The sequence below is a fragment of the Cotesia glomerata genome, linkage group LG5 (genome assembly GCF_020080835.1).
Source record: "Cotesia glomerata isolate CgM1 linkage group LG5, MPM_Cglom_v2.3, whole genome shotgun sequence".
NCBI classification, from domain to species: Eukaryota; Metazoa; Arthropoda; class Insecta; order Hymenoptera; family Braconidae; genus Cotesia; species Cotesia glomerata.
In genome coordinates this window covers 7,649,862-7,663,517 of record NC_058162.1, presented here as the reverse complement: position 1 = coordinate 7,663,517, position 13,656 = coordinate 7,649,862, and the positions used below count along the sequence as shown (strand labels likewise).

The window sequence follows — 13,656 nt, the reverse complement described above, 5'->3', positions numbered from 1 at the left end:
CTTAATTTTTTGGAGCAAGAGAAAAATTTTCTCAAAACAAGAAAATGTTCTTGATTCAAATAAATTGTCTTGGATCAAGATACGTATTTCTTGAAGCAAGAGAATTAATTTTGTTGAGATAAGTGAAATTTCTTGTGTCAAAAAAAAATTTTTTTTTCGCCCAAGAAAATAATTAGCAAGAAAAATATTTTCTTGGTTCAAGTGAACCATTCTTTCTGTGTATTATTAGCTATTATTCTCTATATATTTTCAAGTGAAGTAACCTTATAATAACAGTACATTTTAATATTTTTTTTATCTGTATTTCATACATTATTAATTTATTTATGATATATTTTTGACATAAATTTTCTCCATGTGAGATATTACTGTACTCGTAACGATGTAAAAACTTCTCCATCCATCAAAATCCAGTTTTTTACTGCTGGACTCACTCGTCCCAATTCGACAGACTTTTACTACCATTATGGAGCACCACTATTTTAGATTTTTTATAAGCATACTGTAAAAATATAATTTCGTCGATGCAAGCCTGATATCACACGTGTGGCCACTTTTGTTTTACCATCGATCGTTTACTTTTTCAGCGTGAGCATTTTCGAATATTTTGTACTCTCCTAAAAAGGGGTAACTGGATCCGCGCATATATATTTAAGCATATATATATATATATATATATATATATATATATATATATATATATATATATATATATATATGCGTATATTTGTGATTCAACGAATTCGATGGATCGAAGCAATAAAAACTCGCGTTCCGGAAAAGGCTTTTTGTATCCAGCCGCCGGCCGAATATCCGATCATATTTATCCGTCGGCGTGTGGAACATATTGCAGACGGTACTCAGTTGAGTTATGAATTCATGCTTAATACGGGGTGTGAATAACCCGTTGGGAATAATCCATACAAACACACGCCAACATCGATATACTGTTATTTTTTGTTGTTCGAATTTACGAGTGTATATCTGGTGAAGTAATAAAGGGATGGTTAGTTAAAATGTTCCCTAGTGAATAGGATTATTCATCGCTGCGCGATTATTTTTTCACACTTGTTTTGTTTCGAATAAAATCCCGGCCAAATTCATTCCCATTCGATACCAATTGTTTTCTAAAATGGCTGTTTATATTCCCGCGCTTCTGTTCCCAGGCGTCCCTCTAGGTGGTCAGTGTTAGTGGGTGGGGATTTTTGTAATTAGAGCGTAAAGTGGCGATTTGTGTACATTTTTTTGTCTTCCATCTCAAATTTTCATTTTACACATTTTATGAAAAATTTTTCTGAATTCTTTTATTCGTATTCATGATCTAGAAAATATGTACGTCAATTTTCATGGCATATAAGGCAGAAAATAGTTGATTATTTGATGTAACTAAAAATGAACAACGGATAAGCTCTTTAGAGAAATAACTCCAATTTTTTTTCAAATTCTTAGGGAGGTTCGAGCGAATCTATCGTAAAAAATAATTTCCAATTTTGAGCTTTGAAATTAAGTATACGTATAAATAAATACGTCATTTATCTAATCCCAAAATTTTAAAAAGATTCACCGTTTAGTTACTTTTTTATCTCCTTATACACGGGCTCTTATGGCGGACAAACTTTTGTCGAGACTTTAATTAATTTTTTCAATATTAACCTCCCAACTTTAACGGATAAAAAACTATACACAAGAAATTTCGATTATTGCAAAATATAAAAACAATTTAATAATCATACATTACCGATATAATTTTTGAAATATTTAAAGTCAAATTTTATGTTTGTAACTTGTTTATCGTCAGCTATTTATTCGAATAAAGATTTGACAACATCGCGTCAACAATTGAGAAAAAAGAGAAGGATAGAAACATTGTTACAAAGGGAGAAATGTTTAACGTACACACTCATCCACGTCTCTGTAATGGGTATAATCAAACTCGCTATTGCTAAATCTGTTTATTTATTTCGGCAAGTAATAAATAAGAAAGTCATTTTATTATTTTACTTTATGAAATAAGTAAAAATCATCAATTATTAAATTGTTTAAATTATTTTAAATTAAATTAAAGAATTTTGACGAATATTGGGAAAACTAAAATTGAAAAAAAATTTTAACATTATTTTGACTCGTTAGTTATGCTCGAACTTCCTGAACAAATGAATTATAATAGAGAAAATTTATCAAAGAAATGCAACTTGTAGAAATGAAAAAAAACTATTGATGCAATTTTATTTTTAATATTTGAATTTATTTGATGTATCAAACTAAAAAAAAGGTTATGTTATTTTTTAAAATTTTCAAATACGCATCGTGTAATTTTTCAGAAAATAATTCATTTTGCGGAATTTTCTTTATCACCTCAAATTTTGTACAATGTATGGGCATGTATGTACAGCCATATAAAAACATTTTTTCATGGGATGAAGTCAGATTTATGAATTATCAGCAAAAACTCAGTGATGCGGATGTGGTGACACTGTCACGCTTGTTGATGATCTTCCCACGCAAGACCAAGATTCAGCTGAGACAAAATTAAGCTGCCAGTGGTGGCTGGTATCGTAGACACACAATGGTAACCAACTTAAGCAAAACAATAGTAATCTTGGGTTTTTGAAATAATAAAAAGTATGAAATGTTATAAAGCGCGGTTTTAATCTCGCACCGTCTCAGCGTCAGCAGTTAGTGCTTGAACAGATAAGTTAAACTCTTCTCTAGTATTCTCACATCAGTAGAGTAACACCCGTGATGCGAGATCTCACCCCCACGGATTTTCTTACAGCTGATGAGTTTCCGTCACGATTCTGCGGTCTCCTCTCCTTTTCTGTTCTCTGTACTTTGGCACCAGTACCGAGTGCAAGAGTTAAGAGTTAAGAGTTAACAGCCACGAGTATTCACCAGAACACTGCGGAGTCTTCTGAAGGTGGAATGCCACCTCGTAGCTCATCTCACGCATACAGAGGATGATGAGAGTACCAAAGAGTTGAGATGAACAGCTGTACCGGCAAGCAGATGCTTTCTAGTCTTAATGACAACGAGTCTTCATGCCGAGTAGTCTCAAGCTTCCAAGAGTCTTCATTCTTTTCAGTGGTCATCCGCCGCTATAAACTACTCTCCTCCTCATTCCTCACTGCCATTAATCTAAGCGGCAAAAATTTATTTAAAAAATAATATCCATTATAAAAATAAACAACTGAATCGTGGAACGGATCAACGGGCTCTCTTCTTCCAATTCTTGGGGTACGTTTTTTTGATCAGTTGATTTACAGATACGATTGAGATAAAACTTTTTTTATTTCTGTGATTTTATAAATTGTTGCCGAAAACTTAAAATCTAAATTTTGGGTTAAATATTGAAGATAAGAAAAACTCATAGAAATATTTTTTTTAAGGAAATTAATGTGTCTACTAAAAAGATCCTCATCAATTTTACAGTATCTCTCATCCTTTAGCCAGAATTTTCATTAAAAATCAAAAATCAAAAATAGGATCTAAGCAAATAAGTTTTGAAAGTAATGTCTCGTTTTTAAATAATTCAAATCCAAATTTTGGGTAAAATATGCAAGTTTTGAGATAATTACACGAATAATTTTTTGCAAAAAATTTAATTTTCCATAAAGAGATCCTTATCAATTTTCCCGTATTTCACATTCTTTAGTCAGAATTTTGACAAACGCAAGAATAAAAAATTGCCTTTGAAATTTACGAAAAATTTCGAGCAAAAGTTTCAATTTTTTTATGCTAAATTTTGTTATAAAATTCCATTTTTCAAAATAGGAAACAAAATTCTACCCATTCTCTGGATTATACATATAGATCATTGCATTGCGAATAAATATAGATGCAGACAAACATGAGATATTCATTTTTTGTCCATATTTGTTTTATAAAATGAAATTGAAACCCAACTTCATCAATGAAACCCGAATCAATGTTCGATGGTTCAACAGAACACCGATAATTCTAAATACTAACTTGAAACTTGAAATATTAAAAATAAACAATGGCCCTCGAAATATCTGTATTGAATTGATACAGTAAACTCACAAAACAAATAAATTGATAAACTCAGTTCACTTGAGCTACTTTTTGCTATCCAATTATCAAGTAATAATATTTAACTCAATTTATCAAATTCACCGAACAATTGACCTCGTTCATCCATTATTCATCCGGCAATCCACTGAACAAGAGCATTTTGTGTATACATTTGTTTTTAAATTCACCGGGTTTTAAATTAGAGTATCACTTTTCAACAAATTTGGTTATCAAATATCTCAAAGCGCTGATTTCTGATAATTAATCCGCTGAATATTTCATGAAATTCTGTACCGTCAATAAGTAATAACTGGTGAATAATAAATACCATCGGAAAGAGATATATGCTAAGACACCCTGAGTGCTCAATTTCCTGAGTCTTGACCCTCCTTACAAACTCAGTTCGGTTCGAGTCCGCCTCGAAATTACTTATGAACGAGGCTTCAATTTACGTCACAAAACTTAGTGGGACACGTAGGTTGGTTGGTCCTTAAGGTCGTAAGTTCGCCGCGGGTTTCACTGCAGTGTCACCATCGATAAAACACCGACACAATGTTTGCAAGCGAACACACTGACAGATATATTGCCGTTTTATATTTAAGTTAACGCTGTTGCATTGGACCCAGTCCATAATTATCCGGTACTCACGTTCGGTACTTCTGTCGTAAATTAACAGCCACCAAAGAAGTAGACAAGTCTGGAGTCTAATTTGCTGATCAAAAAAGGAACTTATGGATTGGAAGAGGAATATTGTACAACCGGTTGCCCGAGAGATGGAGAAAGATTGCCGGAAGGAAAAGTTATCCCGCTTGCGTAATCAATGACGGACAAAAAAAGACCGAGCAAACGAACAAGATGAAGAGGAAGAGGAACAAGACAGACCTTGCTGTTAGCTAAAGGTTGTAACGGATCTTTAATTTTGCTTAAGCATCTGTACTAAAGTTCCACGTATTCGTCCTCAGGAAACTTTACACCTCCCCGTTAGTTTCTGTCACTGTTTTGATTCTTATGATCAGAATATTGAATAGAAAAATACATTCATAGAAATGATTTCGTTTAAATTACGTTAACTCCATCAATTTCTTCACTGATAGAAGGATTTATTTGTATCAAAAAATATTTGTTAATAGTTAACAAATCATTTATTAGAGACCACTTTTTAGTATTAAATAAATATTTCTTAGTACAGTGAAAACCGTTTATAACGACATTGAAGGGACCTCCTGTTAATGGTTGTTACAGCCGACAGTCGTTATAAGTAAAAATTAGCAATGCATGGATTATATTTGAAAACAATAATGCACGGATTAAATTAAAAAACAATACTTGATGAACGTTTATTAAACTAATAAATACTTGATGAAAGTTTATTTAACATTTATTAAACTACACATAAATTAATTTATTAAACATTTTAATAAAATGGTTTTTAATAAAACCACGTATAAATTTCAATACTACAATTAATAATATAGATTTAATAACATAATTATTTTTGAAAATAATCAGTTACTTTGTCGGAGAATTATTTTAAAATTGTAACGAAATTGTTTTCTACAACTTGTAAGACCATTAACTAAAATGAAAATTGTGATTCTCATTAATTTAAAGCTGCAAAAGAATTTGATGACATCATAAGTATATTTACTGCAAAACGAATGAAAGTATTTATCAGACGCTGTAACCAATGCATTTTACTATGAGTTTACTACTATAAGTACTGTGAATTCGGTTGCTATAAACGATTTGTCACTATAAGCAATGTTGTTATAAGTGGTTTTCGGCTTGAGAATTTTATATGTAATAGAGACGGGACTTAAAAATTTCGTTGTAATAACCGGCACGTCGCTTTAAGCGAAGTCGCTGTAAACGGTTTTGACTGTATTTAAAATGATTTGTTTGTATTTAATAAATCTGATATTCATTTATTAAATATTAATAAATCTTTTTAAATACTAAGAAATATTTTTTAAGGACTAAAAAGTGGTCTCTAATAAATGATTTGTTAAATATTAACAAATATTTTTAACTATAAACAAATCCTTCTATCAGTGTTGTTAAAAAATGTTCATATAAATTTTCATGCATAGCAATGTATAGCCATGTGGTCTGATCTGGTTATATATGATCATATCACGCTGTGCATGAGAATAGAAGAAGTTATTTTCTCAAATCAAGTTTTTAATACTATATTTTTAATTCTGTTGATCTAAAAAAAAATTCGTGTAACTTGTGCTCATATTGACTCCTGAGTCCATAATCTGTTGCAACTGAAAATAATTCGTGGTTTTTCAAAAATCTACCATTAATACATCATCAATTAGCTGAATTTGTTAAAATAACAGAATTTATTAGTTGGCATAACAAAATAAATTTTTATTTTTTTTTTTATTATTAGTTATTTTATCAAAATTATTCAACTAGGTCAACAACAAAATTTATTAGATCAACTAACTAATTAATGTTACTGCAACAAATTTTTTTTTTAAACTAACTAAAGGGTCCTGCTACAATAACAGAACACTGCAAATATAACCATATTTTTTCCTCCGCGAGAATTTTTAATTTTGCTCAAGCTTATCCTCTACATCTTCCTCATCAATAAATATTATACCTCCCCACTAGTTTTCGCCACAGTCTCGATTCTAACGATCGCACTCTTCAATACAAAAATTGGAGACCTCTCTCAAGTTTGTCTACTGTATCGAACAGTTTTTGAATTATAAACAATTCGGTATGTTCTCCAGCTAGAGATAAAAATAAAAAAGGAATTTTATTGAGCAGTAAAATAATTTCTGGCAGAAGTAGTTGTAAGATAGTTGATATGTGTTTTTTAGAGGAAGCTGGACCCGGTCTAAAGGTCTAAGAATATTGCGCGTCCGGACAAGTATTGCAGAGCACTAACAGTTAAAGCGTCAGGTTATTACAGTGTTTTAGTGGGTTATATAGATAAAACTGGAGCTGGGTTTATCCACTGCAAAGGACCACTCGTTATTGTCCGTAGTTGTGTGCCGGTCGAGACATCCTGACGCCATTTAACTCTCGGTCATGCTCCTTTTAGCTCCCTTTAGCTTTACTTACCCGTTAGTCAGCTACTGTTTCTCCATTTCGCCGACACTTCCTCCCGCTGGTATGCTACTTATATTACTCCTCTATATCTAATTCTTCTCTTTATCTTATTCTGTTCTTCTGTTCTTACAGACTCGACTGGGACTCTTCGACCGCCTATACACTCTTTTCAGTTTTATGTACTTGAATCTTTTCAGCTCGATGTTTGTAATTGTACGGATTTCCTGTCGGTAATTTTCGCGTCCTTCCTCAACATTAAACCATATTCATTTTTAGAAATAACAAAAAATTATATTTTTATTTAAAGGGTTGAGTTATACACACTTTAAAGGACAAAAAAGCTATTTTTAAATCATTTTTTCTGAAGATGTTTAATAGATTAATATGCACTTCAAAAATACACGGCTGATTGACCTTGAATTTTTTGTGTATGTACTCAAATGTGTTTATATAACAAAAAACAATTCCTTAAAAATTCTGAGTTGGTACACTGTCAAAAATTTGAAAAGTAAATGCCAAGTGGATGATTTTGAATTGATTTTATTCCTCCGGAGTTAAATTGAATCCAAAAAGAATTTTATGTAGATTATTTATAAAAAAAAAATCCATGGAGTTTTTTTATTGAATAAAAAATTACAAAATGCATGTCATAAACAAATGAATTTTAATATTTAAAAAAAATTGCTTCAACAATTTTTTTTTAATTTCTTCAAGTAGCATTTTTTGATAAATTCTCTCTACAATAATTTATCAAGAAATCATAAAAATTGCTATATAAAAGTTAATTTTATTCAATTAAACAATAATGTTAATAATTCTTTATTTTTTCCTTTTTACGTAAGAATTTATCAACAAGACTTGAGAAACAATATTATTTCTATCAAAATTTTTGTTCAATGTTCCCAAATTAGATTTTTTGGAAAAATGTAATTAAAATTTACAAACTTGAATTTTTGATAAATTGCTTGAAGTATTTATTAGTCATTTTGAGTATGAAACTTGTTTTAACTAAATAAAAATTTATTTAAGTGTAAAAACTTTGTACTCGGATGTTTCTTGTATTAAAATCTATATTAACTCTACTGAAAAAAAAGCTGCAGATTTACTCCAGGCGCGGAGTGTTTTATTTTTCTACTCAAGTGCTCTAAATAATAGCGATGAAAATTCACTACCAATTTTCCACAGTGAACAAAAAGAAAAGAAAATAAAAAATGAATGGGTGTAAGTACAAATGAATAGTTAATAGAGTGCAGACGAGTAACTTTAAGTAGAGGATTTCAACAATTAGCGGAATCGATCGTCTGGTTATCTCGCGATGAATGCCGTTTGCAGCAAATAATACACGTGTTTGCGTGTTACCCGTATAATCGCATAATTACTATATTGAAAGCACACACTTGACTGCGCTTCCAGGTAGGCTTCAATTATATTAAACACAAATGCATCAATGTTAGACGATGTTAGTGAAGTAAAGGGAACCAGGCTAGTAAGCCTGAGCCTTTGCCACTCATTTCGTGACGTAAATGAGTCATAAATGGCATCACGTTGTAACCTCCTATTTCCGTGCTCTGACTGTGTTTTTATGTACTACATACATTCATTATAATAACCCCTACCTATATCTATATCCATACTTGAACCTATACTACACTAATCCTCTGATATATGGATACATGATACATGATATATGCACTGATAGATACATATCATTTTTTTTTTCTACATGATACTTATTTACATACAGACTATAATTTACTTTATCTAACATACTAATAACTACTAATTTGATTCTATTATCAGCTACTGATTGACTGTTAGTACAATTAAATGTTCTTATATAAAGTACTAGTGAATCATAAGGTCTAGCTTAGAGATATTTGCGATAAGATAGAAAACATCTAATTTAATCAATAAGTTTTTATGTTAATCATTATTCATTATTGAAGTACATTTTTTTAAAAATACGAACAAAAAATAATTTTTATCTTAAATAAAAATGAATTAAAAAATTTTTGAAAAAGTGTAAAAATACTGGCTTATTTTACTGAAGTCAGATAATCTGAGCTTAGTTTAATGTAATTCAATAGTTTAAAAATGTTTACACTGAAAATAAATTCAACTTGATTCAAGAGAAAAATTTGTGAACCAAGAAATTCATTTATTTACTTTCATCAGTTATTAATTTCACTAATTAGTAGAAATGGTTATATTTTAAAGTATTAACAAGAAAGCGATGTTTATACTAATTTTGAAATGAATTTAAATCTCCTGAATTTTTAAATTAGTAAAAAATAGTTAGCTTAAAATTAAAGCCTATTAGCTTACTAAATTTTTCGTAAATTTATTTTAAAACTATTAATTTTAATATTTAAAAATATAATAAGCACAATGCTACTCCCGTATATGACACGCACGGTATATAATGTCTTTTACGGCATAAAATAATTTATTTTATGCCGTAAGATGGACGACGGAGTTCATAAGATGGTCCACCTTTATAAGCATGGAATGTTATCCATACATGCTTGTAAACTTACGACTGAGGTATTTTTCTGTTCTTTAGGAACTATAGTTTCAGAAAAAATATCACTCAGTAAAAGAACTGTTCCATATATTTAAAAATATATAAAAACTACTAAATAAAATATTTAGTCTTATTAATGTATGCTGTAAAAATGATCTTTAGATTCTAAGTATTTATGAAAAACATCCTAAAAAAATAGTTAACTTCAATATTCAACAATATTCTTTTCAAGACAAATGTCTCTTTACTAGCTTTAATTACCTTAAAAAAAATACATTAATCAATTATTTCTTTCAAAAACACTAATTGCATACCATTAATTAAAAAGCAAATTTTCCCTTTCCTTTATCGCCAAACCAGTCGATAATAACCTTAACCGTGGATATCATCGGAAGTGAGTCTCGTTAGTTCCAAAGCATAGCGCAGTTGAGCTTTCGTATCTCCTCGCTTTGTTTGTCGAAAAAGAGTTCTTCCCTGGTCGAAAAATTTTTTATCCGTTGTTTGCCCGAGTGGACACCGACCCAGCAAACAATAGTCTATTCACTAAGAAAAAACAGAAATTACAATCTGCTAACAGAGTATTTTCGCTTCCACACTATTTTTTTCATTTTCATCATATCTCGCTCAATTGTCTGACGTTAGTCAGATTCGACTACTTTTTTTTCCAAACAAAAAAAAAAAGTCGCCAAATTTTTTTCATTGAATTTCCGTATTTGTTTTATGGAATATTCGGCAGTTTGTTTGCGTTAAAGTATGATTGAACGAACATTATTTTATACAATTTGTTTGGTTGATTTGTTCGGTAACATAGTACAGATATATTTTATATTTGTATATATTTTCGGGGCAAATAAAACCGGGAACGGCATCAGCACTTTTGTTGTGAAATGCAAGGGATAGTCGTGTATTTTTATATATTTTCCGGAACTGTATTCGTAGCGGTACACAAGGTTAGGGCCAACGAACCATATCCGAGTGAGAGCAATCTGTTACACGTGACCAGCTGGCCAAAATGTCCCACGCTAACGGCTCACTAAATTTCATCGGTTCTCTACACACTAGACTAAACTACGGGCACAGTACAAAATACAGTAGACTGCACTGTACTACACGGGCCAACTACACCCCCGTTGTCAGAAAGTCTTTTTATATTTATCTTTTATTTCGCATCGTTAATTTTTTTATTTACTCCATCCCCACCCCTGCCTCCTATTTATATTTTTTATCTTTACTCTAACATACAACATTTTTATATATTTTTATCTTTTCCAGCTACTCTTACTCTCGTACATTTTTTTATTTTTATTTTTATTTTTAATGTCAGTTAAACTCTTTTCCAGTTTACGGCTGGCTATTTATGCTACACATTTGTCTGCTTTCTCGCCACTCGTTTTTCCCTTTCCCTGTGAACTATGTTATACTACGCTATAGCAGTAGTACCAGTATATGTACTATTTCAAGAGTCTTCGGGGATCCATCCGTACATCCAACTCGATAATTCTTCCACCATATATCCAGACTTTTGCGTTATAAATTTTTTTAACATACCATTTGTTGTATTACTTTTATCATCCCTTTTTTATCGGTTCTTTATGTTGATTCTATCCTTGGAAATATTTTCTTCGCAAACTATGAATTTTTATTGTTCCGGAAAATCTATGTTTTCATGTCATTTTTGAAGTACTTTTTCTTTTTAATTTCTGCTTTGAAGTTTGTTTTTTTTTTTTTTCGTCCAACGAGAAAATTTACACTTAATTATAGAAAATTTAATTTTTTTTTTTAAATCAAAGTTCTGTAGCTTTTCAAAAAATTTTTATTGTGAATTTGATATTAAATGACGATTTTGAGACAAAAATAATTATAAAATTATAAAAATAATTATAAAATTATAATTTTATAATAAATTTGATACTCCATTATTTAAATTTTCTATAAGAAAATACAAAAATAACAAGTAGAATTTTACGATTTTTTTTTACGTTAAATGCGGATTCCAAATTACATAAAAGATTTATATACACGCAAAAAAAAAGTGTGGTAAGGACAACTATACTTGGAGTTGGATTTACTACACGTTAAAATCACCTGTAAAAATACGATGGTGTATATATACTTTAGTTTATTCTTTAGTAAATAGTACTCCACGTTGAAGCTGCCCTTGCCAAAATTTTTAGGTAGATTTTGTTAGAAATCTAACTATTGCATTAGTCCTCATGGTGGAATTTTCAACTGATTTTGCAATCATATGTTATAATTAGTCAAGTAAGTTCCAAAAATACCATTGGTTAAAAAATTTATATATGTATGTATATATATATATACATGTGTAATATAACCGACCTTGTCATCAGGATATCTGCAAAAGTTTTCGACCGATCTTGATGAAACTTAGTACGCATGTTCTTTGGGTAATTACCTTGAACGAGTTCGAAGATGAGCAAAATCGGTCAATTAGTTTAGAAATGGCGGCTATTTAAAATTTTCATAATAGTGAAAATCACGTTTTCGGTTACTTTATTGATATATAACTTTTGATTGAAAAGAGATAGCTAATTTTTGGAAAATTCATAGGATAGCTCATGAAATTGCCTTCAGTTTAATGTATATAACATTGACTTATTGTCCATTTTCAGTTATTTTATCAAAGTTAAGAGGTCTATTGAACCATTTTCAAGCAATGTGTACTACATCTGACTTATGAATGTTATTCTATCAAAAATTGTCAACAGATCCTAATGAAATTTGGTACACAATTTCCTTAGACAATTACTCACATGAGTCCTAGGATAGACGAAATCAATAAATTAGGTTCGAAGTAATAGCATTTCAAAATTGACAAAATAGTGAAAATCACGTTTTTTGTGGCTTCATTGATGAATAACTTTCGATTGAAATAAGATAGCTAATTTTCGAAAAATTCATGTGAGAGCTCATAACATTGCCGTTGATTTGATGTACATAACATATATCAAATGAAATCTACCTTCCATTTTGGGTGAGGCTGAATGGCATTTTTCTTTTTGTAGTCACTTTTAAACTTCTTACAGTTAAATTGAATTTATAAATAGAATTTTTCTGTGTTCATTCAAAATTTTACCTATGCTGATACAAAATCATATTTTTAAACCAGAAATTTCATTAGATATTTTACCTTATTAGTTTTACACGTAAAAAACTTCCCTGTAATCTGTAATGCGACATTAAAGTATGAAAAAAACTTCATGAAATTCGATTCAATAGTTTTTAAAAAAATTTTTTTTTCTTAATATTATGAAAAAATTAGAGTAATTTTATATCAAATTTATAATAATCTCTTCATCGTTTCAATTCATATTGAATCAAAATTTTTTTTTGCATATCACATGAATTGTGATAAGCAATAAGTGGGTCGAATGCCCGCCAAAAAATCCAATTCTAACGATCTGTTCAAAAGATACCGTAAGAAAATTTTGAAAAAGGGCTCTTTTGAAGCAATTTTTAGATCAATTAACTTGATAATTAATCAATTCTTAAATTTTTGAGCACTTTGAGCTTAAAATAGCAGAAAGTTTTAGAAATAGTCTGCATTTCAAAATACTTCCAAACTTTATCGAAAAAATTCTTGAGTCTAAGACTTATTACTCAAATTTAATTTTCAATACTAATTATACGGTATTTTATTAAACAAATGTCATAAATACTAAATAAAAATCCAAGAACCAGCGAACAAAAGACAATTTAAGTTATTTACACTCGTATTGTACAGTACTGTGAACAATTATTTTCTTAAGTCAGTACAACAAGCACAAAACAATGCTTATTCAGTATGTTCTAATTGCCAAGTTTGTTGAAACAAGAGCACATATTCTATTGCTATTCGTGCCCCAGAAAATACACGAGTTACTTTTGAATCACACTTCACACTTGTCCTTACATTACTTTATTTCAATTCTCACGTGTGTTTGTTTACAAATAAGTCAACATAACTGAATGGCATGTGTGTTAATAATGCAAACTGTACATGCATTCTCTTAAATAAATAAACCCACCGA

General features: G+C 30.1%; 1 protein-coding gene across 3 annotated transcripts in view; it reads left to right on the top strand.

The window, feature by feature from the left end:
* The window catches only part of LOC123265477 (CCR4-NOT transcription complex subunit 6-like), a 602,565-nt gene that overhangs the window by 207,029 nt on the left and 381,880 nt on the right, over nucleotides 1–13,656 (top strand). The window lies entirely within an intron of this gene.